This window comes from Bos mutus, chromosome 25 (genome assembly GCF_027580195.1).
Source record: "Bos mutus isolate GX-2022 chromosome 25, NWIPB_WYAK_1.1, whole genome shotgun sequence".
Lineage (NCBI taxonomy): Eukaryota > Metazoa > Chordata > Mammalia > Artiodactyla > Bovidae > Bos > Bos mutus.
Window position 1 is genome coordinate 10,759,162 of NC_091641.1, and position 26,190 is coordinate 10,785,351.

Genomic DNA, 26,190 nt, shown 5'->3' on the forward strand with positions numbered 1-26,190 from the left:
TACATGAGTTTCTTGTGAGCTGGGTTAATTTGCACCCTGAGAAACTGGCTCACTTAATATGCTGAGAGAATCAACCTTCTATGCCCTCAAGGCTGAGGATTTAGATTTGCCAAAGTGGATCCATCCTGTACAGTCACCGATGACCAACGAACCTGCTCAGCATGGTGCCTGCTGTGTAGAAGTTGTCCAACAAATGCTTCCTGACTTAAATGGATGTGAATGGAAAGAGTTTGATTTAATTATTGTTGGGGTAGAGAAAAGGAGGAGGGAAGGAGTGGGAAGGGAGTGGGGAGGGAGACAAGGACAGGCTCACAGACTTGGGAGGTCACCAGGATAGTCAGCTGAAGCTATGGGAATGAATGAGGTCACCCAGGAATAAAAGAACTTGTAGGAGGGAAAAGAGTCAGACTCAACTTAGTGACTAAAAAACAACAAGAGGGAAGAAGGGGAGCTGATGGCAGTAACTTAGAAAACCGGTAGTTACTACTTCTGCTGGGCTCCATCCCAGTCTTTGCAAGACTGACAGGTGTTACTCACATTTCTCCTCCTAACCATCTCTAAGGACCCTATCAAATTACCCAGTCCCTTCAACAGCCCACTGAAACGCATCCCCTGATTCTGTTTCCTCCGTGGCACTCCCTTAGATGGTAACTTGCTAATGGTCCTAGCCCTGCCGTCTCTCCACCATACCCATCCCATGAGAGCAAGGATATTTTTCCCCACCACTGTGTTCTCAAGGATCTAAAAGACTGCCTGGCATGTATTAGGTGCTCCATAAATATGTATTCAATAAAAGATGAATCAACAAAAGGTAAGAAGCTAAAGGAAATTGTACAGAAGGAGAAGGAAGCGATCAGCCTGCTCACTTTTTACCAAAATATATTTTTCTCTGCCAAGAATCCCCATTAAAGAATCAAGTTTCAATATTCGCAATATTTTATTTTGCATTCAAAGACCCAAATGCTTGATCTCTGGCTCTTCTTAATGGCCTCAGGAAGAATGCCAAAAAAAAAAAATCACCCATACTGATACCAGAAAGATGATTTTCATTCACTCAAACTCAATATTTATACTGGAATATAGAAACATGATTCTAAGAGGAAAAAAATGTAACAAGAAGATATACCTTATTTCAGTCTTAGTCCTACTTTCTATTTTTACTCCTTGAACAAATGACTTAAACTCTCTGAACCTTAATATCCCCAGGTGTAAAGTAGGTGTACCAATACCTGCCTCTTTTCTTCCCAACTCTGAGGTCTATTTTAACTCATAAAATGTGGAAACTATCTAACAATGGCTTAAGGTTAGAGATTTTATAGGTTACAGAGCTTGTGAATTTTTTGATAGCTTTGGAGAGAAGAGTGAATTATTATTTTTATGGTCATAATTCAGAGACAGTTTATCACATTATATAACTTTGAAAGGAATTGTTCTTTGACCAGAAAAATAACATGTTTACATTATGGACTGTTACGCTAGTAATAGGATTCATCACGACTGCATTAATGAAAAGGAAGACGCTAGAGTGAGAGGAATGGAAAATCAATTTATCTGCTTTTCCAACCCAACATTTGTATGCTGACACCAAGTGCTGATCGTTATTGAGTCAAGTATCAGATGTTTCTGTAACGTCTCAAACACTACAGGCTGCCAAGATTTTCTTCTGCAAATTCCAACTGCCTGACTTAAGTTCCAAGTAGAATTTCTTTCCTCTCCTGCACATCCATGGTATTATTGGGTTGGGTCAAAAAGTTCGTTCCGATTTTTTCCATAAGATGCTATGGGAAAACTGGAATGAGCTTTTTGGTCAAGCTGGAATATTGACTATTTTCCACCTGTGACTGATAGAGTGGGATGAATGACCTAATAATTATGTAAGTTACATTTTCACTGCAAATGCCAATAACTTGACTAAAATGGGCTTAAAAACATTGGGGTTTGTCTCACCCAGAAAAAATTCTGGGAAAGGACAGTCCAAAACTGACATGGCAATTCAATAATGCCATCAGAAGCTCACCCGGTAAGTACTTAACAAACATCCTGAAGGATTCAATTCAATTCAGTCACTCATTTGTGTCCAACTCTTTGCGACCCCATGGACTGCAGCACGCCTGGCCTCTGTTCATCACCAACTCCCAGAGTTTACTCACACTCATGTCCATGGAGATGGTGATGCCATCCGACCATCTCATCCTCTGCTGTCCCCTTCTCCTCCTGCCTTCAATCTTTCCCAGCATCAGGGTCTTTTCCAATGAGTCAGTTCTTTGCCTCAGATGGCCAGAGTACTGGAGTTTCAGCTTCAGCATCAGTCCTTCCAGTGACTATTCAGGACTGATTTCCTTTAGGATGGACTGGTTGGATCTCCTTGCAGTCCAAGGGACTCTCAAGAGTCTTCTCCAACACCACAGTTCAAAAGCATCAATTCTTTGGCACTCAGCTTTCTTTATAGTCCAACTCTCACATCCATACATGACTACTGGAAAAATCATAGCTTTATCTAATCCTGAAGGATTCAGTTCAGTTCAGTTTAGTCACTCAGTCATGTCCAACTCTTTGTGACCCCATGAATCGCAGCACACCAGGCCTCCCTGTCCATCACCAACTCCCAGAGTTCACTCAGACTCACGTCCATCAAGTCAGTGATGCCATCCAGCCATCTCATCCTCTGTCATCCCCTTCTCCTCCTGCCCCCAATCCCTCCCAGCATCAGAGTCTTTTCCAATGAGTCAACTCTTCGCGTGAGGTGCCCTAAGTACTGGAGTTTCAGCTTTAGCATCATTCCTTCCAAAGAAATCCCAGGGCTGATCTCCTTCAGAATGGACTGGTTGGATCTCCTTGCTGTCCAAGGGACTCTCAAGAGTCTTCTCTGTCTAATGAGGTGGATGAAACTGGAGCCTATTATACAGAGTGAAGTAAGCCAGAAGGAAAAACACCAATACAGTATACTAACGCATATATATGGAATTTAGAAAGATGATAACAATAACCCTGTGTACAAGACAGCAAAAGAGACACTGATGTATGGAACAGTCTTATGGACTCTGTGGGAGAGGGAGAGGGTGGGAAGATTTGGGAGAATGGCATTGAAACATGTAAAATATCATGTATGAAACGAGATGCCAGTCCAGGTTCAATGCACAATACTGGATGCTTGGGGCTGGTGCACTGGGACTACCCAGAGGGATGTTATGGGGAGGGAGGAGGGAGGAGGGTTCACGATGGGGAGCACATGTATACCTGTGATGGATTCATTTTGATATTTGGCAAAACTAATACAATTATGTAAAGTTTAAAAATAAAATAAAATTTAAAATAAATAAATAAATAAAATTTAAAAATCAAATAAAGTAAAATATTAAAAATTAAAGACTTTTATTCAACACATAGACTTTTATGTTGGGAACATAGAGTGAGTACCTTAACATAAATAGAAAATTAAGTATTTTTAAAATATGTGTCAATAGCAACTATGTATTATTCCTTTCTGTATCATAAAAAAAAAAAAAAGTCTTCTCTGAAGGATTAGATAATAGTAAAATGTAATAGAAGAACTGGAAAATTAGAAGTTTAGGGCATTACATTTATTTTAATAGAATATATTTAATTGTAAGTTTATGTAATTAATAATAATGGCTGTGCTGAAAAACAGGTTTGCAAAATTCCTGGAAATTTAATAGTCAACTCTCACAAGCTGGTACAGCTGTCTCCAACACACCATTGAATGCAAGTACTTTACATCATTTTGTTCTTCTGTCTTCAAAGTATATACTTTCATCAGCATGCTTGTTGCCTCATGGTTGCAAGATGGCTGCTGCCTTCCAAACCTCACATGTGTGTGCCAGGCAGGGAGAAGAAAAAGGGGTAAAATAGCTAAAGCAGCATAATACTTGCCCAGAGCCCCACTCGGAGGTTTCTGGCTGGTTTTGTGCTACATGTGCATAGACCGAAGATGGCTAGGCAGAAACAAATTATGAATAAAGGCTAGGTTGGCCAATCAAATGGGTCTGCCATAAAAATAAAAATTTATCTTTGGAACTCCAACGTTCAAGACACACTACCATGTCAGCACCATGGTGAAGGGATGAAAATAGAGTGGTTCAAGACTCAGTGCTCGCTCTCAAAGATTATTAGAAGATAAGACAAGTACACAGAGAAATATAGCCAGTAATTTCCACGCTGAGAGCCAAGGACTTGTTCAGAAGCTAAGTGGTTCTGGACCTGACAGAGGCAGGCATCACTCATGACCATGTGGGCCATTTCAACAGAAGAGTTCATCATCACAGAACGAGAATTCAGGTCAAACAAGTAACTTCGACAGGTTTATAAATTCTGCTTAATTTGCATCATTAATTAGTATACATGGGCATGGCCTTTGTACACTCCCAATTTCAGTTATTTTAGTTAATTACATGGGAGGCTTAAATTTGTGTGGAAATACGCAGACTAAAATTAAACTGCTCTCTCTGAAATGACCTACCCGCTTTTTCTAGGTAACAGATAATTATCATTTTTCTAAGCTTAGTCCAATATTCTTCGAAGCCCTCTGGGATCACATTACCAGTATCAAGTGGTTTTTAAGTGTTCCATTTTTTAAAAGTTCTATCTCTCTACACACGAAAGAACACCACAACAGAGGCTTAAAGCATCATGTGAATATTTCCAAATGATGATCATAATACTGATTTGAATATTATTGCCATTTCCCTGGAAATTTCTATCGTCATCAAGGTTGAATTACATTATGCCCATATTTCTTTAAATGTTCAGAGCTCTCTCTTGCTACTGGGTGGAGTGGAGGAATAGACCCTTGCTCTTACCATGAATGGATGTCGCCTAAATGAACAAGAATGAAGGTTGCTCTAAGTTGCTGAGCTATACAAGCCTCTGGGCTGTGGAATCGGGCCATCAATTTTGCCTGATGTAAAAGGTTATTCTCTCACTGCCTTTCAGTTTTGCCCTTTTAGCTCCGTACGGGTCACCACTAAATTCCTGCCTTAAAAAATTTAGCATAATGCCCCGTCTGGCTCAGTGATAGGTCTGAAAAGTTCAGAGAAATTCTTGCTACGAAGTCCTTCAGGACCTGTGATAGACAAATAACAGCATCCTCCCCTCCCCCAGGGGGAGGTAAGCTAGAAATCTTTCTTTTCCCCTACCACCCTGCTTTTCTTCCCCAGGTAATTCACATGCATCCTACGTTGCTTCAGTCGTGCCTGACTCTGCAACATCATGGACTATAGCCTACCAGGCTCCTCTATCCATGGAATTTTTCAGGCAATAATACTGGAATGGGTTGCCATGCCTTCCTCCATGGGATCTTCCTGACCCGGGGACTGAACTCATGTCTTCTGTGTCTCCCACATTGCAGGCTGTTTCTTTACCACTGAGCCACCGTGAAAGTCCATAACTCATGTAAAGTGATATACAGATATTAACCAACTCTTGCTACAATAAAGCTGCATATCTGAGTCCCTCAAATACATTGCTTTACAGCAGCAAAGGTGTCTTTTTCTAGCTCCAAGGTATGCAGTTTCTAGGACAGTCCAGGATGTGGGTCAGCTTAGCCTGGCTGCGGACTTCCAGCGGGGTTCAGGTCAGCTCCCTGTGTCTCTACTTCTCTTTGGACCACAGCTCCCTGGAGCACAGCCTTTGTCAACAAGTAGACACTGAATGACTATGAATAGCCTACTAGTCACCTGGGGGTATAATGAGGGGTACCTACTGCTCTAAAGAAAAATTTAGTCATGGAATCAATTTGTACAACCACAGTCATAGCGGGTTGATAATACAAAGCAATACATAATTAAAGTCAAGAATGGGGATGGGTAGGTAGGATTTTGATAGATGTAAACAAGGGCATTTTCTTTTCTTTACTTAGGTATTGTTTTTGGCTGAGCTGGGTCTTCTTTGCTGCAAGCGGGCTTTCTCTAGTTGTGGTGTGCTGACTTCTCATTCTGGTGGCTTCTCTTGTTGCGGAGCATGGGCTCTTGGGCATGTGGGCTTCAGCAGCTGTGACTTGTGGGCTCTAGAGCACAGGCTCAGGAGTCGTACACAGGCTTAGTTGCCTTGCAGCATGTGGGATCTTCCCGAACCAGGGATTGAACCCATGTCCCCTGCATTGGCAGGTGGATTCTTAACTACTGGGCTACCAGGGCAGTCCCAGCAAGGGCATTTCCAAAAGAAACACATCTGAGGGACACAAAGTTTCTATGTGGGGATGAACATTATTTCAAATATGCATGCATGCAAACTAAGTCACTTCAGTCCTGTTCAACTCTGTGTGACCCTATGGACTGTAGCCTGCCAGGCTGCTCTGTCCCTGGGATTCTCCAGGCAAGAATACTGGAGTGGGTTGCCATGCCCTTCTCCATGTTTCAAACATACATCATACTAACTTTTATAAGGTAAGCTATGAATGATCATGTTGAACCAGTAAGTAGGCTGGTTGTATGTTGGCCCTGTCTCTCTATCCCTAATTTTTAACTATCTTTCCATTACTTGATTTGTTAATGATAATATTTGTAGAATGGCACAAAAGGAGAGATTCTTTAGAATGCTTTCATAATGCAAATATTTATAGTACCTAAACAATCAATTCATTTTATAGATTCAGGTTTCTTTAAAATCAGAAATACCTTCCTACAGAGACTTTTATTCACATGTGAAGAAATCACAGCCAAAGGAACAGTGACTGAAAGATTCCATTCCAGGTGGAAGGAGACCTCAGTCACCCAGTTCCATGGTTCCCTGGAAGTGGGGATGCATGAAAACATTATTTTATGTCTTTTATTCATTTCAGCTGAAGTCTGGATGAACAGACATTTGAATGTGGCACTGGTTTGAATGCGGCACTGGTTTGAATCCAGTTCCTAAGTTTTCCCTCCAGGATTCAGAACTCTGCCATTGGATTGAATTGGATTCTGAGAACTGAAAGGTCACTGAACCTTCCTTCGTGTTACAGATGCTAAAAAAACAAGCCAGGAGTTTATTCAAATAAATCTGCAAAAAAACTGGGGCTTCCCAGGTGGCACTAGTGGTAAAGAACCCTCCTCCCAGTGCAGGAGACAGAGGAGACACAGGTTCGATCCCTGGGTCTGGAAGATCCCCTGAAGGAGGGCAAGGCAACCCACTCCAGTATTTCCACCTGGAGAATTCCATGGACAGAGGATCCTGGTGGGCTACAGTCCATGAGTCACAGTCGGACATGACTGAAGTGACTGAGCATTCGTATGTGGAAAGAACTTATTTCCCAGGTGAAGGCAAGACTCTACCAGCACCTCCTGGGCCCCTCTTCTGCTCCCTGAGCACTTCCTATAAGCCACCCCCTGCCATGGGCTTCCACAAAGTGAACTCTTCAGAATGGGAATGAGAGCTTCGACTTCAGACTGAACTCATTTTAAATCACAGCTCCCACTTATCTGTTGGGTGTTCTTGGGAAAATTGCATGATCGCTCTCTCTTCCACTTCCCCCTCCGTAAAATGGCTCTAATGATATCTAACTTGCAGTGTTACTGGAGGAGCAAATAGAGTAACACACTGCACAGTGTCTGACAGGTAGGAGCAGAGCTACAAAGAGTGGTCACGGTGCTGACAATTAAATGACTCACAGGTGGTGTGCACAGAGCAGCTGGTAGGGGCTGACCTGGCCTGAGACCCAGGTGGATTTCTGTCATTTTTCTGCCCTAGGACAGCAGAACTCAGTCTTCTTAGAGAGAGAAGATACAGAAGCCTTCCAGCCCTGCCAAGAACCCTGTCTGGGGACTTGGGAAAAGCAGTTCAGTTCGAGGCTACACACCCTTGCCCACCCTGCCTGGGGTGTTACCATTAATTTAATGACTCAGATGAGGATAAATGTGCTGTTGAAGTGGGATGGGGAGGGTGATAATGCATCTTGAGATTCAGAGATTTCCCTGAGGATAGGGAGACAGACTTCCCAGAAGGTAGATGGAGATGTCCCCCCATGTAGACTGGAAGAATGGGACGCTTGATAACAGGGGACCTGAAGGCAGGGGACCAGTCAGGGAAGAAAGACCCCTGAGGAGAGTCTGCTGGAAAATCATATTGGACAATTATAAACGTCCTCCTCCAGTGTTGTAAGTCCCCGGACTCACCCACACATCCATGAGGACGATATAATCCAAGCTCAAGTCATAAGATGATGGAGAATAAAGCATCAGGAGAATAATGAAATGGGGGAGGGGGGACCTGCCCAAATTCTCCTGGAGGTGAATGTCAGGTTCTGCAGGCACATACACCTCCCAAGGATCTACACAAATTATCAGATATAATCCAAGCTCAAGTCATAAGATGATGGAGAATAAAGCATCAGGAGAATAATGAAATGGGGGAGGGGGGACCTGCCCAAATTCTCCTGGAGGTGAATGTCAGGTTCTGCAGGCACATACACCTCCCAAGGATCTACACAAATTATCAGATATAATCCAAGCTCAAGTCATAAGATGATGGAGAATAAAGCATCAGGAGAATAATGAAATGGGGAGGGGGCCTGCCCAAATTCTCCTGGAGGTGAATGTCAGGTTCTGCAGGCACATACACCTCCCAAGGATCTACACAAATTATCAGATATAATCCAAGCTCAAGTCATAATATGATGGAAAATAAAGCATCAGGAGAATAATGAAATGGGGGAGGGGGGACCTGCCCAAATTCTCCTGGAGGTGAATGTCAGGTTCTGCAGGCACATGCACCTCCCAAGGATCTACACAAATTATCAGAGCTGAAATCCAGGAGGGAAACTAATCTGTTCTCCTGTCCTACCCTGGTTCTGCATAATTTGAGAGGTTGTCTTGTACGCTGGAGACCACCCTCCACATTATTATGCAGAAACCTGTTAGTTCCTATCCTTCACCCCCTCTTTTCAAATGTCACCATATGAGGAATATAACCAAAGAAGAAGCAGATTCACAGATATAGAGAACAAACTGGTGGTTACCAGAAAGGAAAGGGAAGCAGGAGGGGCAATACAGAGGTAGGCGATTAACAGGTACAAACTTTAGGTAAAAATAAGCTGTAAGACCTATTTGCAGGGCTGAAATAGAGATGCAGACATAGCGAATGGTGGACGTTTGGACACTGGGGTAGGGAGGGAGGGTGAACCGGGAGATTGGGATTGACATATGCACACCACCACGTATAAAATAGCTAGCTAGTGGGAAGCTGCCATATAACACAGGAAGCTCAGCTCGGTGCTCTGTAATGACCTACAGGAGTGGGATGCGGGGGACGGTGCAAGAGGGAAGGTATCCATTCAGCTGACTCACGTTACTGCACAGCAGAAATGAACACATTGTAAAGCAACTATACGCCAATAAAAAATTAAATTAAAAAAAATAAGCTACAAGGATATATTCTACAGCACGGGGAATATAGCCACCATTTTATAATAGCTAGAAATGGAATATAACCTTTAAAACTTGTGAATCACTATGCTGTTTACCTGTAACTTATATAATATTATACATCAATGATACTTCAATTTTTAAAAAAATGACACCACATGGCCATTGTAAATAAGGAAGGGCCCCTTGTCCAGTCATATATCTCTCAATGACCGCACAAAGGCCAGAGAGAAGCCTAGAATTACCATCTGCCAGGACACTGCAACTTTCTCTTAAAGGCAAGTTCCTATAACCCTGTTAGGCCTCTTTTACCCATCTATAAGGGCTTCTCCAAGCCAGGCTTCAGCAATACGTGAACCGTGAACTTCCTGATGTTCAAGCTGGTTTTAGAAAAGGCAGAGGAACCAGAGATCAAATTGCCAACATCTGCTGGATCATGGAAAAAGCAAGAGAGTTCCAGAAAAACATCTATTTCTGCTTTATTGACTATGCCAAAGCCTTGACTGTGTGGATCACAATAAACTGTGGAAAATTCTGAAAGAGATGGGAATACCAGACCACCTGATCTGCCTCTTGAGAAATCTGTATGCAGGTCAGGAAGCAACAGTTAGAACCGGACATGGAACAACAGACTGGTTCCAAATAGGAAAAGGAGTTCGTCAAGGCTGTATATTGTCACCCTGCTTATTTAACTTATATGCAGAGTACATCATGAGAAATGCTGGGCTGGAAGAAACACAAACTGGAATCAAGATTGCTGGGAGAAATATCAATAACCTCAGATATGCAGATGACACCACCCTTACGGCACAAAGTGAAGAGGAACTAAAAAACCTCTTGATGAAAGTGAAAGTGGAGAGTGAAAAAGTTGGCTTAAAGCTCAACATTCAGAAAACCAAGATCATGGCATCCGGTCCCACCACTTCATGGGAAATAGATGGGGAAACAGTGGAAACAGTGTCAGACTTTATTTTTGGGGGCTCCAAAATCACTGCAGATGGTGACTGCAGCCATGAAATTAAAAGACGCTTACTCCTTGGAAGGAAAGTTATGACCAACCTAGATAGCATATTCAAAAGCAGAGACATTACTTTGCCAACAAAGGTCCGTCTAGTCAAGGCTATGGTTTTTCCTGTGGTCATGTATGGATGTGAGAGTTTGACTGTGAAGAAGGCTGAGCGCTGAAGAATTGATGCTTTTGAACTGTGGTGTTGGAGAAGACTCTTGAGAGTCCCTTGGATTGCAAGGAGATCCAACCAGTCCATTCTGAAGGAGATCAGCCCTGGGTGTTCTTTGGAAGGAATGATGCTGAAGCTGAAACTCCAGTACTTTGGCCACCTCATGTGAAGAGTTGACTCATTGGAAAAGACTGTGATGCTGGGAGGGATTGGGGGCAGGAGGAGAAGGGGATGACAGAGGATGAGATGGCTGGATGGCATCACTGACTCGATGGACATGAGTCTGAGTGAACTCCAGGAGTTGGTGATGGTGAGGGAGGCCTGGCGTGCTGCGATTCATGGGGTTGCAAAGAGTCAGACACAACTGAGTGACTGAACTGAACTGAAGGGCTTCTCTGGTGGCTCAGAAGGTAAAGAATCCACCTGGAGTGTGAGAGACCTGAGTTCCATCCCTGGGTTGGGAAGATCCCCTGGAGGAGGGCATGGCAACCCACTCCAGTATTCTTGCCTGGAGAATCCCCATGGACAGAGGAGCCTGGTGGGCTACAGTCCATGGATTCACAAAGAGTTGCGCATGATTGAGCGACTAAGCACAGCACAGCACCTATCTGTAAAATGGAAATAAAAACTCTGACCTCATGTGGATATCACAGAGCTTGAATGAACAGCCCGAGTTTAATTAAAGCAACTGACAGCCCTTGGTATGTGGCAGAGTTCATGTTAATTTTCATCTTCTACATCTTAGTAGCTCACCAAGGTCAACCCTCAAGTTTACATGTGAAAAAATGAGTGCTTCCAACAGCACTGCGACAGAAGCCTGAAGCTGGGGCTCCCAAGTGAAGCTTTCCCAAGAGCACATAATTCGGCCTCTTCAGAAAGAATATTCTGCCAGAAAACTGTTTCTAGGAATGCTCAGCCACGTCCGACTCTTTGCAGCCTGTGGACTGTAGCCCGCCGGACTCCTCTGTCCATGGAATTCTCCAGGCAAGAATGCCAGAATGGGTTGCCATTTCCTTCTCCAGGGGACCTTTCTGACCTAAGGACTGAGCCCACCACTTTTGCATCTCATGCACTGGCAGGCAGGTTCTTTACCATAGGGCATAGTATTATTTCCAGGAAGAAAAAACACTAGTTAGAAAACCAAGGCAGTTGGCTGTTACTCAAGGTTTCCCCAAACTGGGTTGGTTCCTATCAAGCAGTGGGGGCCTAGGCAAACATCTGCTGTGATAGTTGACTTAAAATAGACAAAAAGAGACTTTAAGGGAAAAGAGACCCCAGAGTGGCAATCCAAGGAATGTTGGCAGACAGAGAAGACACAGTCCACACAGGGTCTTGGTGATGAGGGGGCAAGGGGAGGACTGACCATGGAGTGCCCTGACTGCTGGACCTCTTTTTAAGAGACTGTTGTCAGAGTCACCTTGATTTCATCAACTTCAAAGAGCCCTGACCAGATGCCAGCGGGCTAGGAACTCAGGACCATAAACTCACTCCAAGCCAGCCAGTGCTGCCAAAGTGGGCAGGAGGCTCCAAACTCCAGGGATTCAGCCTTCAGGAATCCCCTCTCTGGAATCATTCCTGGTGGATTCTCCTGTAAGTCTCAGCACACTGCCCTCTCCCTGCCAGTAGGACCCTGGAGATCATTAAAACGCAAGCTGGTCCCACTCAGCAGCTGAGTCTAAGAAAGGAGAGCGTCAAGGAGTTATGGACATGGCTCTGAGTGTTTTTTCATCATCTGAGGGTTCAATATTTAGAGCAATATTGATTCAATTTATCTAGTGTTGTAATGGTCCATTGGTTGCTAGGCAACAGAGTTCTTGCTTCCCTGTTTTCTGGGTGGCTCATGGGAGTCTGACTACCAAAGAGATTACTTTGTGTATATGAGACTAAATGGACCATAGGTGCCATACACAAGTGGAGAAATACTGTTTTACTGGGCAACATTAAGACCTTGCTTCCTACCACATCTCAGTAATTGCAATTCAACCTCTAGAACAACAGGGCCATTCATATTCACATCCCCCTACAAGGTACCCGCTGAGAACAATTTAACATGAAGTTGTGCTGATGTCTAAAATCCGAGGTTGTGTGCTTACTCTTCCATCCCCATAAAGTTCAAACTACTGGGGTGAGAACAGGTTTATGCCTCCTCCCCATTCTGGTTCTCCCCCGTGCTGCTGCTGCTGAGTTGCTTCAGTCATGTCCGACTCTGTGCGACCCCATAGATGGCAGCCTACCAGGCTCCCCCGTCCCTGGGATTCTCTAGGCAAGAACACTGGAGTGGGTTGCCATTTCCTTCTCCAATGCATGAAAGTGAAAAGTGAAAGTGAAGTCATTCAGTTGTGTCCGACTCTTAGGGACCCCATGGACTGGAGCCTACCAGGCTCCTCCGTCCATGGGATTTTCCAGGCAAGAGTACTGGAGTGGGGTGCCATTGCCTTCTCCACCCTACAACTGCACATTAATAACCCAAAATCACCACCAGAATAATAAGGCCAAATTCTGGTTTGCACTAAAATCCTGGTATGATAGGGCCATTCTTCATTTTTTTTATCCCATGTTCTCCCCCACTCACCCCAAAACTGCCTTCCCTTTGGGGGAGGCTCTCTTCTAAGTCCTTTCCACTGACATTCACTGCTTCTTTAAAATCCCAAGTCAGGAGCAGCAGGCATATGAGGCACTGTCAGCTTGGGCTGTATGGTTCAGTGATTTGGCATTAATGACGTTTACTTTGGAACCTGCATGATGGCCTGACCTATTTTAGGATCTCTGCTCTAACCATATCTCCCTCCCCTATTTTCCTAATTAGAAATGAAGGCGAAAGGGATTGTGGGGAGGTTGGGGGAGGGAAGAAGGGAAAAACCTCGCAGTTGCAGGAGTCACACCTGAAGCCGCTCGAGTTCACCATAACACTCACCATGGTCACAAGCCCTTCTGGGAAGAATGGAATTCAGGGCTGTGTCCACAAGAGGGAAAAGCTTCCAGAGGCCGTGCTCTGCCCAGTTTCCCTCCAGGGCTGGGGGGAAATACACATACCAAAGGCCACATTTGGTATTGTTCAGTGTTTTCCTCCCTGGAAAGACCTGTGTATGGAGAGAAATGATCTCGTTCTTCCAAAGAGAAAAGCTATCTGGGGAGGAGAGGACAGGGAGGAGGGCGAGAAGCAAGTACAGGCAACTAGCCAACTACGCACATTTACGGAGAGCAGGAATGTAAAACAGATGTTGTGCAGGAAAATAAACCACTGCCCTGGGAGCATCATCGTCAGCCTCTGGAGAATAGTTTCTCAGATGCAGGCGAATAACACAGTAAGTCACTGAAACCTGCATACTCATCATAATTTGCTCTAAAGAATGCCCCTTCTGGGTTGCCAGGTCCCCTGTCTCTGCATCTTTCTCATTGCTGAGTGGTAGCCAACTTTCCCTTAAATCAATGTTATCCTGTCTCTTTAACCAGGACAGAGGTGTTCTTACCCACCCCAGAGTTTCTTCCCTGTGATGGAGAACAGGAGCAGCAAGACCTGGAGCTACAAAGAGGCAGAGGGTGATTCTACCAACCCTGAATATTCATTGGAAGGACTGATGCTGAAGCTGAAGCTCCAATACTTTGGCAACCTGATGCAAAGAACTGACTTATTGGAAAAGACCCCGATGCTGGGAAAGATTGAGAGCAAGAGGAGAAGCGGGTGACAGAGGAGGAGATGGTTGGATGGCATCACTGACTCAACAGACATGAGTTTGAGCAAACTCTGGGAGATAGATGAAGGACAAGGAAGCCTGGCATGCTGCAGTCGATGGGGTCACAAAGAATCAGACACGACTTATAGACTGAAATGGCTCTAGTGGAGTTTATTCCATGAGAGCAGGGTTATAAGAAAACAAAAGGACTTAGGCCACTATGTGAAGACCCAAACAGAAGAGTTACAGCACTCAAGGAACAAACGGTGATATCAAGGTCAGTGGCAGTTCCCGCTCTGGGGACTCAAGAGCATGTTAATGGCCATCAAGAAGATTCAATGCTCAAATGAAGATTGAAACTACAATGAGATACCACCTCGCACCTGTCAGAATGGTCATCATTAAAAAATCTATCAATAGAGAAAAGGGACCACCCCCCATACTGTTGGCAGAAATGTAAATTGGTACAACCATTATGGAAAGCAGTAAGGAGGTTCCTTAAAAAACTAAATATAAAACTACCATATAACCCAGTAATCCCACTCCTGTGCACATACCCAGAGAAAACTACATTGCAAACAGATACACTCACCCCTATATTCAGAGCAGCAGTATTCACAACAGCCAAAATATAGAGACAACCTAAATGTCCATCAACAAATGAATGGATAAAGAAAATGTGGTACATATATGCAATGGAGTACTATTCAGCTATAAAAGAACAAAGCAATGCCATTTGTCACAACACAGATGCATCTGGAAATCATCATACTAAGTGAAGTAAGTCATAAAGACAAACACCATATGATATTACTTATATGTGGAATCTAAAATACAGCACAAATGAACTTCTCTACAAAGCAGAAACAGACTCACAGACACAGAGATCAGACCTATGGTTAGCAAGGGAAAGTGGGGGGAGGGAGAGGATGGACTGGGAGTCGGGGTTGGTAGATGCAAACGATTACACTTAGAATGGATAAAAAACAAGGTCTTACTGTATAGCACAGGGAACTATATCCAATCTCCAAAGATAAATCATAATAAAAAATACATTTTAAAAAAATGTCTATGTGTTTATTGAGTGCAGCAATTTTACAGCATCATATTTCAAGATTTGAAATAGCTCAACTGGAATTCCATCACATCCACTAGCTTTGTTCCTGGTGATGCTTCCTAAGGCCCACTTGACTTCACATTCCAGGATCTCTGGCTCTAGGTGAGTGATCACACCATCGTGATTATCTGGATCATGAAGATCTTTTTTGTACAGTTCTTCTGTGTATTTGCCACTTCTTCTTAATATCTTCTGCTTCTATTAGGTCCATACCATTTCTGTCCTTTATTGAGCCCATCTTTGCATGAAATGTTCCCTTTGTATCTCTAATTTTCTTGAAGAGATCTCATCTTTCCCATTCTATTGTTTTCCTCTATTTCTTTGCATTGATCACTGAGGAAGGCTTTCTTATTTCTCCTTGCTATTCTTTGCAATTCTGCATTCAAATGGGTATATCTTTCCTTTTCTCCTTTGCCTTTTGCCTCTCTTCTTTTCACAGCTATTTCTAAGGCCTCCTCAGACAATCATTTTGCCTTTTTACATTTCTTTTTCTTGGGAATGGTCTTGACCCCTGCCTCCTGTACAATGTCATGAACCTCCGTCCATAGTTCATCAGACACTCTATCAGATCTACTCCCTTGAATCTATTTCTCACTTTCACTGTATAATCGTTAGGGATTTGATTTAGGTCATACCTGAATGGTCTGGTGGTTTTTCCTACTTTCTTCAATTTAAATCTGAATTTGGCAATAAGGAGTTCATGATCTGAGCCACAGTCACCTCCCAGTCTTGTTTTTGTGACTGTATAGAGCTTCTCCATCTTTGGCTGCAAAGAATATAATCAATCTGATTTCAGTGTTGACCATCTGGTGATGTTGATGTGTAGAGTCTTGTGTTGTTGGAAGAGGGTGTTTGCTATAACCAATGTGTTCTCTTGGCAAAACTCTATTAGCCTTTTTCCTGCTTCATTCTGTACTCCAAGGCCAAATTTGCCTATTACTCCAGGTATTTCTTGACTTCCTTCTTTTGCATTCCAGTCTCCTATAATGAAACAGACATCTTTTTCGGGTGTTAGTTCTAGAAGGTCTTGTAGATCTTCACAGAACCATTCAACTTCTCCAGCATTACTGGTCAGGGCATAGACTTGGATTACTATGATATTGAATGGTTTGCATTGGAAACGAACGAAGATCATTGTGTCATTTTTGAGATTGCAACCAAGTACTGCATTTTGGACTCTTTTGTTGACTATGATGGCTACTCCATTTCTTCTAAGGGATTCTTGCTGACATTAGTAGATATAATGGTCATCTGAGTTAAATTCACCCATTCCAGTCCATCTTAGTTTGCTGATTCCTAAAATGTTGATGTTCACTCTTGCCATCTCCTTTTTGACCATTTCCAATTTGCCTTGATTCATGGACCTAACATTCCAGGTTCCTATGCAATATTGCTCTTTACAGCATCTGACTTTACTTCCATCACCAGTCACATCCACAACTGGGTGTTGTTTTTGCTTTGGCTTTGTCTCTTCAGTCTTCCTGGAGTTATTTCTCCACTGATTTCCAGTAGCTTACTGGGCACCTACCTGGGAAGTTCATCTTTCAGTGTCCTGTATTTTTGCCTTTTCATACTGTTTGTGGTGTTCTCAAGATAAGAATACTCAAGTGGTTTGCCATTCCCTTCTGCACTGGACCACGTTTTATCCTGTTCAAATTCTTAAAGAGATAGGAATACCAGCCCACCTGACCTGCCTCTTGAGAAATCTATACGCAGGTCAAGAAGCAATAGTTATAACTCGATATGAATCAACAGACTGGTTACAAAGAGGGAAAGGAGCACGTCAATGCTGTATATTGTCATCCTGCTTATTTAACTTATATGCAGAGTACATCATGAGAAACGCTGTGCCAGAGGAAGCACAAGCTGGAATCAAGATTGCCGGGAGAAATATCAATAACCTGACATATGCAGATGACACCATTCTTATGGCAGAAAGTGAAGAACTAAAGAGCCTCTTGATGAATGTGAAAGAAGAGAGTGAAAAGTTGGCTTAAAACTCAACATTCAGAAAACTAAGATCATGGCATCTGGTCCCATCATTTCATGGCAAATAGATGGGGAAACAATGGAAACAGAAACTTTATTTCTTTGAGCTCCAAAATCACTGCAGATGGTGACTACAGCCATGAAATTAAAAGACGCTTGCCTCTTGGAAGGAAAGCTATGACCAACCTAAACAGCACATTAAAAAGCAGAGACATTACTTTGCCGACAAAGGTCCATCTAATCAAAGTTATGGTTTTTCCAGTAGTCATGTATGGATATGAGAGTTGAACTATAAAGAAAGCTGAGCACTGAAGAATTTATGCTTTTGTTGGAAAAGACTCTTGAGAATCCCTTGGACAGCAAGGAGATCCAACCAGTCCATCCTAAAGGAAATCAGTCCTGAATATTCACTGGAAGGACTGATGCTGAAGCTGAAACTCCAGTACTCTGGCCACCTCATGCAAAGAGTTGACTCATTGGAAAAGACCCTGATGCTGAGAAAGATTGAAGGAGGGAGGAGAAGGGGACAACAGAGGATGAGATGGTTGGATGGCATCATCAACTCGATGGACATGAGTGTGAGTAAACTCTGGGAGTTGGTGATGGACAGGCAGGCCTGGCGTGCTGCAGTCCATGGGGTCACAAAGAGTCAGACACGAATGAGCGACTGAACTGATATGTGTATAACTGAGTCACTTTGCTGTATAGCAGAGATTGGCACGACAATGGAAATTAACTCTATCTCAATAAATAAAAAGGAAGAAGACCATATGCTTGAAACACCTGGGATATGCCAAGTGGGGAATGGGGATATAGAAGGTAAGGGGTCCAAGCAAAGAGGGAGATAGAGGTCAGAGGTGCGACATCTCCTCCCGCTGGGTTGGAGTCTAGAAAGCAAACCCACGGTAGTTAACATAACTATCAAAGGGCCACAAGAACATAAAGGGCCAAGCGAGTCTTAAGAGAAATAAAATTAAGGAGCAAGTGTCAACTGTGGGAAGTCACCAAAGTTGAAGACAGCTCTAAGCCCAGCTAGCAAACTGCTCCCTGAGAACTGAGAACAAGTTTTATAATAGATTCTCTTTTTCTTTTTCTTCATGTGGACCATTTTTAAAGTCTTTATTGAATTTGTTACAATACTGCTTCTGTTCTAAGGTGTTTTGTTTTTGTTTTTTTAGCCAGAAGACATGTGGGGTCTTAGCTTCCTGACCAGGGATCAAACCCATACCGCCTGCATTGGAAGGTGAAGTAATAACCACTGGACCACCAGGGAAGTCCCTATAATAGATTCTTTAAGTTGACAACTTCTATGCCCCAGGGGAGGGCATGCCAATCCACTCCAGTATTCTTGCCTTGAGAATCCCATGGACAGAGCAGCCTGGTGGGCTACAGTCCATGGCGTCACAACAAGCTGGACATGACTGAGCAGGCATGCATGCGTGACCTCTGAAATGTATTGACAAAATCAGAAATAGTCCTTTTCCTAAGCATTCTTATTTGCTTTTTTTGAAACTCCCTTTAGAGTTTCACACAGCATGTAGGCACTGCTATATTTTGGGTCCCAAAATATTTTTTTTAGGAATGTGAGCCAGAAATATCAACCTGTCAGACATTGTCTTAAATTATTAGCTTATCTGCTGGATGCCTTGGGAGGCTGGGTGGACATGTAGCCAGGCATTCTTCCTCCTCTCTATATTTCTCTTCTTCCCTCGTGTGTTTTCCTAGGACTGTGATTCACATATTTCTAATTAGAGCAGAAAAGGGGGAAGGGAAGTTTTTACCCCATTCCAGGCCAGACTTTCACCTCTGGAATCTAAATTAACCATGTTTCATATTGAAGGCCTGGAAGGATATGGAAGAAAGAGGAGAATGAAGTGAAAAAGAAGGAAGAAGGAGGAATAGAAAGAAGAGTTCACTGCAAATTGTATTTCCAGTTCCCAGACCTGAAGTTCATTGAAATTGCTTGCTCCTATACCATCCTATCACGTTGGAAGAACATATCTTTTTCCAAGTGGAATCAGGTTCAATGGAGGAATCTTGTGCCCTAAAATTAATTAGAATAAATTAATTCCTTAAGGAAACACTGGCAAAGTATGAGGAAACTAAGGGTACCCAGTACTGCTAGGCCAATTGAGAGCCATGATCATAGGAATGTCAGCTGATAGGAATTCCTGCTGTGTCTGTACAAACAGACAGCTTTGAAAGACATCAGCCCTTCTGAGGGTTGATTATAAAGCACCAGTTAGTAACTGCCTGGTTACTTGACTGAATTCAGCCAGTGTGCTTTTTTTAAAATTTCTTTTTAATTGGAGGATAACTGCTTCACAGTGTTGTGGTGGTTTCTGCCATACACAACATGAATCAGCCATAAGTATACATATATCCCCTTCCTCTTGGACCTCCCTTCCACCCTAAGCTCATTCCCATCCCTCCAGGTTGTCGCAGAGCACAGGGTTTACCATGTGTAAAGTAGATAGCTAGTGAGAAGCTGCATATAACACAAGGAGCTACTTTGAAAATAACTCACACCCTACCGAACAGCATCATCTTCGCACCAGTGCACTGCGTGCTCTGCTCACTGCTCTGCCGGGTGCAGTGGGTGACAACTTCAAGTTGAAACTGAGCTAAGAAAGGAAGTGTCAACAGACAGCCCAGCAGTGAGGAGTGTACCAAACTAGGGCCTCTGGTCAATAGCTTAGTCCAATTTAAGAGAGACATAGAACTGAGACAGTGGAACTGCCAGAGAGAAAACCAGGTGATTCTAGAAAATTCCACCCTAACACATATCACAGGAGCCTAGTTTTTCCCTGGCACCAGGGGTCAGGATGCAAGCCTAGAAAATAGGAAGAAGAAACTTGGAGGCAGTCTGAGGCCTCTATGTGGGGATTTGGCGAGGTGGGATTATCACTCAGTGACATGTCAGCACGCTCCTCTATATGGAATGTTGTTTCTATTTTCGTAATCGAGAAGTCTTCAGGAAGAGCCCTCTTGATGTACTGCTCAACTGACCTTTTGTGAGTTCCGGGAGAAGGGCGGAGAAGTCCGCCAAGAGCTGGCTGCTTATTCTAAACAGCTGGGCTGGAGTTGGAATGACAGAAATGTAGACATCCATTTCTAGCACCTCGCACTAGTAACACAGAGCCAAGGAAAGGCAGGGGACAGCCTCTTTTCTAATTAGTCAGAGAAGCTTTTGATAAGAACCCCAGGAGTTCCTCATCCCAAAATATCACTTGTCACATGAGCACATGGACCCACGAAGGCACCCTGGATGAGATGGATGAATGGTGTCAAGTTCTAAATCTCCTATGGGGTTCCCCCTTGACAGGCTGCTCTTATGATTTAGGGCACCATCAGTGGCCCTGGTTTGATTCATCACTTGGTGATTCATCTTTCCCAACAAGCTATGGTTCCTGTTCTATAACGCCCTTTCCATTTCTCTTCTCTGAAGAGAGAGAGAAAGAGGTGATGAAAGCCAGGTTTTGGAACAGAATCCTGCCTTGTCCTTGCCAGAATTAGCCCTCAGTAAGAATGAGAAGCAAGGAGACTATCAGATTAATTTCAGAGAAGACTATGCATATTGACAAAACAATGCCCATTTACATCAAATATGTCACATGCATTATTTCGCATATTGGTATGGTAATTAGTAATGCTATAAATAGCCATGGCAACATATGAACAAGCAAGTGAAGTTTTTCTAACTGAACATTATGGTTATTTAAAAAATAAGCACATTTTATCTTTTAAAGGAAAATTGTATTTGGATACAAGTATACAGACTTGTTACTATATTGAATCTTACATTTCTGTCTTAAAATGTATTATCACCATTTTGAATTTTGCCACATATTGTCTGTTTTGGCTATTGTAAGTCCCTGTATTTCTTACTTTTACAATAATTTTAAATGAAGTGAAGCCACTCAGTCATGTCTGACTCTGCAACCCCATGGACTGCAGCCTGCCAGGCTCCTCCATCTGTGAGATTTTCCAGATTAGAATACTGGAGTGGGTTGCCATTTCCTTCTCCAAGGGATCTTCCCAACCCAGGGATTGAACCCAGGTCTCCCGCACTGCAGGCAGACTCTTTACCATCTGCACCACCAGGGAACCTGGCTTTCCTGGTGGCTCAGTGGTAAAGAATCCGCCCACCAATGCAGGAGATGTGAGTATGATCCCTGGGTCGAGAAGATGCCCTGTTGTAGGAGACGGCAACTCACCCCAGTATTCTTGCCTAGGAAACGCCATGGACAGAGGGGCCTGGTGGGCTGTAGTCCATGGGGTCGCAAAAGAGCCGGACACAATTTAGCAACCAAACAACAGCAACAATGGTGTTTTTATCACAGAAGCAATGCATGAGAATTATAGTGAGCTTAGAAAAGTAAAATTTCAGGCTAATATAAAGAAAAAATTACCTATTATACTACTACTCAGAAATAATAATGACTCATAACTTGTTGAATTTCATGTATTTATACATACTGTACATTATATAAAAAAATATACAAATTGGCATCATCTGATATAAAAGAAACATAATATTTTGCCTTTTTCTATGCATAACCTTCATCCTAGTCAACCTTCATCAGCCTCTAAGGCCCATCTACCTGGAGGGGTTTATTAGAGAAAGAAACCACAGAAACTAAAGTAAAATTCAGCTTCTGGAATTCAAAAATAGGATTTTGCCAGATAATACCTTGCAATTCCAGGTATTATCTAAAGAAAGCTTTGTCTAAACTTCTTAATCTCCCTCACTCCAACACATCCCAAACCAATGATTTTTATGATCCAAATTAAACGTATATTTAAGAGAAGCAAAACAAAGTAATCTCACTGGGCTGACAGACCACTAGCTCAGTAGTTCTCAAAGTGTGGTCCTTAGACCAGCGGCATCAGCAACTCCAGAAACTCTGGGAATGAGGCCTGGTAACCCGTGTTAACAAGCCCTCCAGGCGATTCTGTCACAAGTGTAACAACCACCCCTCTGACTTGAACTTGACTTTGACCTGAGCCATAGAAAAGTGCCCTGTGTCTACTGGTAGCACTTCATTTTAGTGGTAAGCAAACCACCCAAGAGGAATATTTGAAATTCTGATTTGAAAAACTAAAAACATAGAGTGATGATATTAAAACTTTTGATCCATTCTCTCTCTGTGATATATCAAAATGATGATCAGTGATGAACACAGAATCACAAAATCTCTGATACAGAAGGGATCTCGGAGACCATCAAGTCCACTCACCCATTTTATAAACTGGAAAACTGAGGTCCGGGAAGAGTTCATGTTGTCCTAAGGTGCCACCTCGGTGGGAGAGCCAGACCAGAACGAACGTGAGAATCCAGATTCGTGGTCCAGCTGTCTTTTTCATGAGATCACATTTGTGAAACTCTGAAAAATATAAAGTGTAAAGTGGTTACATTATATGAATATTGAATTGAGTTCAGATCATTTGAATTCCAAATCCTAAAGAGCCAAAGTTAAATGTATGTGCAAATTTGTTCTCTAAGCCCTGTCCAAATGCAAATAAAAAATGAATGAACAGCATTGCCTTAGAATTACAGAACACTTCAGAACATTGTTATTGATATTAAGAAATGTAATGAAAAAGCGTCAGGCAGTAGCCTCCAATATCTTCTTTTTGTGTTTTCTTCCCAAAATGTATGTGATGTCATAGAAATCTGAGTGAAATTTCCTCTGCCTATAGGATCGATAGACCTGAGTAGAGAAAGGTAATATGTAGTTTCTTTTCATCTATTTCACAAGGAGAGAAACTCAAGCATCATGAAAGAATGTGCAAGGCCAATAGACCCTTCCATCACTCTTTGTCCTGAAAAACTAGAGCAAAAGCAACAACAAAAAAAGTAGACAAGAAGAATACTATTGGAGATGATAGTAGTCAGAACACTGCCCTCCACTGGCCCCGGCCTCAGTCCCACCCCAACATTCAACATCCCTTCAGAGAACGAAACTCATGGGAATGCACAAGGTTGACTGAGTCAGAGACTTTCAGGGTTTTTTGTTTTTATTATTATTATTGCTATTACATTTCACTTCATTGTACTTTTCAAATGTTGCCCAGTGGCATGTGGAATCTTCCCAGACCAGGGATCAAACCAGTGTCTCCTGCATTGGCCAATGAATTCTTAACCTTAACCACTGAACCACCAGGGAAGTCCCTAAAAGTTCTAAATAGGCATGTGAGGCAAAATACTCATGATTTTAAAAGATTAGAAGAAACAAACAGACAAAAAAGTTCCTGGTACAGAGAATAGATTGGTTGTTGCCAGAGGCAGGGTTTGGGAGGGTTGAAAAAATGGGTGAACTCTTCTGCCTTTGGGAGAAGGCAATGGCAACCCACTCCAGTACTCTTGCCTGGAAAATCCCAGGGATGGAGGGCTGCCATCCAACCCTGGTGGGCTGCCGTCTATGGGGCTGCACAGAGTCAGACACGACTGAAGTGACTTAGCAGCAGCAGCAGTTTCTGTCTTTTAGTTTAAATAGATTGAATAATTCACTTTCACTTTTCACTTTCATGCACTGGAGAAGGAAATGGCAACTCACTCCAGTGTTCTTGCCTGGAGATTCCCAGGGACAGAGAAGCCTGGTGGGCTGCCATCTATGGGGTCTCACAGAGTCGGATATGACTGAAGCGACTTAGCAGCAGCAGCAGCAGCTTCTGTCTTTTAGTTTAAATAGATTGAATGATTTATATTTTTTAAAAAAGGTTATAAGACACCATGAATATTATTTGAATATTATTCCATTTACATAGGGCTTCCTAGGTGGCTCAAATGATAAAGAATCTGCCCACGATGCAAGATACCTGGGTTCGATCCCTGGGTCGGGAAGATCCCCTGGAGAAGGGCATGGCAACCCACTCCGGTATTCTTGCCTGGAAAATTCCATGGACAGAGGAGCCTGGCAGATTAAAGTCCATGGAGTCACAAACAGTCAGACACAACTGGGCAACTAACACTTTCACTTTCCTAGGTGGCTCAGGAGTAAAGAATCTGTCTGCCAATGCAGGAATCGCAAGAGACTCGGGTTTGATCCCTGGGTCAGGAAGATCCCCTGGAGGAGGAAATGCCAATCCACTCCAGTATTCTTGCCTGGAGAATCCCATGGACAGAAGAGCCTGGCGGGGTTCAGTCCGTGGGGTTGAAGAGAGTCCCACACGACTGAGCGACTGAGCACAGCTGCTTTCACTCTGTAGCCACAGTTAAGTAGTTGCAGCAGAGCCTATACAAGTCCTCCTGAGAAACCTAAAATATTTACCATCTGACCCTTTACAGAAAGTCTACAGAAAATACAACAATGATTTACTATTTCTCCCAGTTCCATGGCTGGCTGGGCTCAGCTGAGCAGGTTTTTTCCTCTACGTTGTCCTGACGAGGCTGCGTTCATCTGAGAACTTGACTCACACTAGAACATCCACCATGGTCTGCTCACATGTCTGTGGCCTTGGTCCTGTTGGCTGCAGCATCTTGATTCTCTTCCAGGCAGTCTCCCTTTCTGGTCTCTTACTATTCATTTGTCCATCCCAAGTTTCGTAATTGAAACTTCAGAAGCGAGAGCAAAAGCAGAAGCTACCAAGCCTCTTAAGACCTAGGCCCAGAACCTACACAGCATTCCTTCCTTTGCCTTCTATTGGTCAGGGCAAGTCACAAGTCAGTCAAGATAGGACAGAGGGCTCTCCACTCCTGGTGAGGAGGAGCAACATGGATGTACAGAGAGAGCAGAAGTTGGTGGTGGTTTTCTCTGGAGGCTATCTATCATATAAAGCACACAGTAAGTATTTCCTGAATTAAGGCAGGAGAGCTTTAAGCAGGCATAAACAGAGAAAGAAAAGGAAGCACCTAGAGAAAATCATAATTCAAAAAAGATACATGCACCCCAATGTTTATTGCAGCACTATTTAAAACAGCCAGCGTATGGAAGCAACATAATATCCATCAACAGAGGGATGAATAAAGAAGAAGCCATAAAAAGTCACAAAAAGGAACAAAACTGGATCATTTGTAGGGGTGTGGATGGACCTACAGACTGTCACACAGAGTGAAATGAGTCAGAAAGAAAAAATATCATATATTAACACATCAATGTGGAACTTAGAAAAATGATATAGATGATGTTAGCAAAACAGAGAAGGAAATGGCAACCCACTCCAGTGTTCTTGCCTGGAGAATCCCAGGAACGGGGAAGCCTGGTGGGCTGCCTTCTATGGGGTCACACAGAGTCGGACACGACTGAAGCGACTTAGCAGCAGCAACAAAACAGAATAGAGACACAGACATAAGAAGAGAACAGACATATGAACACCAAGGGGAGAAAAGGGAGGGATGACCTGGGCGATTGGAATTGACATATATACACTACTGATACTATAGATAACTAAAAAGAACCTACTGTGTAGCTCAGGGAACTCTACTTAGTGCTCTATGGTGACCTAAATGGGAAGGAAATCCAAAAAAAGAGGGGATGTACGTATACATATAGCTGATTCACTTTGCTGTGCAGTAGCAACTAATACAATATTGTAAAGCAACTATACTTGAATAAAATTGATTTTAAAACATAAAGAAAAAGGAGCAAAGTAACAGGACACGTCTTAGGTTATCCGCATAGGGAAGCAAGGTCTCCCTGAGCTGCCCGCCCTAATGGCACCAGTGGGGGTGAAGAAAGACCCCAGGTGAGCACAGAAAGAAAGGGAGAGAAGTCAGGAACAGTCAGTGAAGCCACTGGGATGGGAGGCTCCAGGGGTGGGGTCAGATACCAGGTCTACACAGCAGGAAGCACCAGATCTCCTCAGAAAAAATACTAGAGTCAGACTCGATCCATGGATGCCAGACAAGAGCTAGCAGTGACTGGAGAGGAGGC